The sequence below is a fragment of the Gracilinanus agilis genome, chromosome X (genome assembly GCF_016433145.1).
Source record: "Gracilinanus agilis isolate LMUSP501 chromosome X, AgileGrace, whole genome shotgun sequence".
Taxonomy (NCBI): Eukaryota; Metazoa; Chordata; class Mammalia; order Didelphimorphia; family Didelphidae; genus Gracilinanus; species Gracilinanus agilis.
In genome coordinates this window covers 46844475-46848325 of record NC_058136.1, presented here as the reverse complement: position 1 = coordinate 46848325, position 3851 = coordinate 46844475, and the positions used below count along the sequence as shown (strand labels likewise).

General features: G+C 39.0%; 1 pseudogene; it reads left to right on the top strand.

Moving 5' to 3' along the window:
* Positions 1-3176: 3176 nt before the first annotated feature.
* On the top strand, positions 3177-3476 carry LOC123253666 (annotated as a pseudogene).
* Positions 3477-3851: the final 375 nt, after the last annotated feature.

Genomic DNA, 3851 nt, shown 5'->3' with positions numbered 1-3851 from the left:
AAAGAGCAGCATCAGATTTTTTAAAAATTCCCCAGAATCTCAAAGTAACTTTATGACTCACCTTCATGAAATATTGTTTCTGGCTGTTTAGTAGATTACATGTGTTGAATATCATGGAACGGGATGTAGTCCCTGGAAAGAATATTAATACCATCTGGCCACAGGGGCTGAACCTCTAAGGGCTAGCAGCCTCAGAGTTGATTTTTGAGTAAGAGCTACTTCAGTCATTCTGAGCAAGTCAACAAAGCCACCAATTAACACTTACTTTGAGACTCAGTCTCCACAGATGGATTGGAAAATTAAGATCAATACGAACGTTTATCTTCACTAACTTGATAATACTAGCAAACTCTCATTACAATTAATATTATTACGACAAAGGGTTCTGGGGAGTAAAGTTAATTCCATAGTTCTGGCAGATGGCCAATGGAAACCATGTGTTGTCAGGCTGATTGCAAAGCTCTCTATCCAGCAAACAGTCTTGTACAAGGATTTTCTCTCATCCCTGGATGTGGAACTATCTCCCTGTAACTGTTAATCCTGTAGATATAACAAGAAAGGAATTGGAGTGTGTCCTAATTGTAGAGGTGAAGGGGAGAGGGGCAGGAAGAGAGCTATGGCCAAGGGGAGAGATGCTGCTACCTTCCCACAGCCTTTTAGAGTCTGCCAGCCCTGTGCCCAACAGTTACTAAAGGGGAAGGCAAGGTCCAGAAATTGGTAATGGAACAGGGTCACAAAACAATGACAGAGAATGGAGATAGTGATGGTGGTGCAACTATACTGAGTCTTGGTTAGTTCTCTATAGGGAGTGGTGTGTTCTCTCCCCTATCCTCTGGTTTCTTTGGTGAGTAGCTTTGTCTATTCCTTCACCTCTTTTTGTTATCAGTGAGACAATTCCCATTTACACCTCTGGGAGATGTTGAGATGGACATAAGCTGATTTCGTCCTACTATGCCTTCCCTGACCGTTACCCTTCAGCTCTCTTCACCACCTTCCTTGATTGCCCATTCCATATGTGTAAGCCTTCCTTAACCCTCAAAATATACCTTGGACCCAGATACAGAGATCATAGACAGGGAAGAGAGATAAGCAAGATCGGTCTTTATACTTGCTAGAATCTAAACTCCTCCTTTCTCCTTACAAGGTAAAGAGTGCTTTCTTTCATTTGTGCATTCTAGACAGCCAGGTACCAGCTCTGCTACCTGAAAACTGAAATGTACATTCTAACAATGTAGTTATTTTTACATGAAAATAATTGAGATGTCCTAGAGTTATAAAGATCTTTTACTCCCATAAAAGGATGCAAATTTCTGCCAGAATGAATTAGGAAATGTTTGAAAATTCACTAAGTCTTATGATTTTCTGACCAAACAATGAAATTATCATTTTGAAGGCTTTCCAAATTTAAGACGTAGTAGTATATTCAAATTATCCTTTTGTCTTTGCCCAGTTCAGTTCTCTCTTTCATGCTGAGGAGCTGAGGCCATTAGAAACATATGGGAAGAAGGAAGACCTTGGTGTTTTTTTTAAGCAAATGGAAGGCAAGAATCTTCCTCTTTTATGTTTTGGAGGGGAAAGTGAAGTTTGTCTCTGCATTTATGCATCCCAAGGAAATGCTTTGGAGAACTGGCCTGTGTCTATATAAATCAGGCTTTGTGATTCAGACATACTTTATCCATGACCATCCCAATCTATCAATCAGTTAATCAAGAAACATTGACTAAGCCCTTTGTATGGGCCAAGCACTATATTTAGAACTGGGAAAGCCAAGACAAAACTAAAATCCTCTCTGCCTTTGAGAAACTTAGATTATATCTAGGATGGAACAGGATATATTCTTGGGTACGGTATGTGTATATCTTCTATTTAAATAATAAATCATATATGCTAAATGGATCCACAGTTTTTGGGAGGGGGTGGCACTAACAAGTGTGTGGGAAAGGACAAGAAAAATGCTTCAAAGGAAGAGACACTTGAACTGAGTCTTGAAGGAAGCTAGAAATTCCCATAGGTGGAAATAAATTGGGAAAACATTCCAGGCATAAGGGCTGGTAAAGGCATAATGATAGAAGATGGAACATCTTCTATAGGAAAAGGAAAATGGACTTGTTGGGCTGAAGAATAAAGTACATAAGAAGACATAATGTATAATCAAGCCTGGAAAGATAGACTGGAGTCAGATTGTAATGAGCCTTTGTACAGGAGTTTGTATTTTCATATTATCTGGAGGTGATAGGGAAACACTGAAGCTTCTTGGATAGAAAAGAGTAACATAGTCATACCTCTGTTATAAGGATATTATTTAGTAGCTGTGTGGAACATGTATTAAGAAAGAAGAGATTGGATGGAAAGAGACAAATTACGAAGCTACTGTAGTAGTTAAGAAAGGGGTTACAAGGGCCTGAGCTAGAGTGCTTGTGGTATGAGTGAAGAAAATGTTATCATTTAAGAGAAATAATCAATAAGTTTAAGCAACTGATTAGATATGAAAGTAGTGTGGCATTGAAAATTTGGGAGTCCTTGAACTAATTTTGAGGTCTCTGACCTAAAATAGGGGTCTTTCAAACTACATTTCCCATGATTCCTGGCTTACGTAATCACGTGGACAGGAAGCATAATGACATAGAGAGAAGAATAAAAAGGAAGTGCCAGTATTGGCACTCTCTCTTTTCCAGCCGAAGGAGCATGGTGGCGGAGGTAATGGCGGTTTTTTAAAATTGACTCAATGTGGCACGTGGCTTCAATTTTCTAATGGCTACCAATAAATCTTTTGAAACCATAATATTTTTAAATCTATCCTTTTATATCCATTTTATTTCTTACAGTAGTGAGGCAAATTACAAAACACTGAGGATATTCATAGGTTATGATGTCTTTGAAAGAATGAGGAAAAGTAGGTAGAAGGACAGATTTAGGAGGAATGAGAGTAAGTTCTGTTCTGGATTTTTGGGATTTAAGTTGCATATAGGTTGAAAAGTCAAAGCAAGGCCCCTTCCCTTATCACTTTCACAGATAATTCACCCTTCTTTTTTTCTCCCCTCTCCTTTTCTCCTCCTCTTTCCTCCTCCTTTCTCTCTCCCCTTCTCCCTCCATCTTTCCTACTTCCTCCCTTAGGTTGAGTTGACCAAGGAGGTCACAGAATCCCCAAGGTGGACATTATGGTTCTGTGCCATGACATGTTCTCCAAAATGGTCACATAACTGACCAGTGAACTGACAACCACCAGCAAAGTCTATAAACTTTTGGAAAATACGAATAAACTGACAATCTTGAAGTATTTAGAAATGAAAGATATTGCAGTAAGCCAAAGTAGAAAGCTGAAGGACTTAAACTAGATGTATACAGCCTGCTAGCCTCATATGGATCAGCTCACTTTCACTGAGGAAGAAGTAGTAGCTCTTGAGAAGGCAGCCTATAGTAAATTGGATGCATAGTCAAAGAAACTAGAAAGAAAGTACAAGAATTCAAGGAAGTGATAACTACTAGAATATTTCATGAGAGCTGAAATATATAGACTGGACCCACTTATCAAATGTCTATGCTTCAACGCCATAAAAGGAATCCCTGCCCCTGAGCTTTGTTTAGATACGTAACTTTGACTGCCCTTGGATATTTTTGTCTAAAACTATATCCCCTGGAAATTCATGCAAGTTCCCTGACTTCTGCTTAAGGTATAATTGATTATGTGCCCTGGGCCAAGGCTCAGAAATCTGGATCAACCCTGTCTAGAGAAGGTACAGATGAGAGTATCTGATCTTCCTATCTCCTACAGTCCTACTATGTTCCTTTATTCCCTCTTCCCCCTCCCTTAGGATTCTATCTTTGACTCTTTAAATATTTTACCTCTTGTT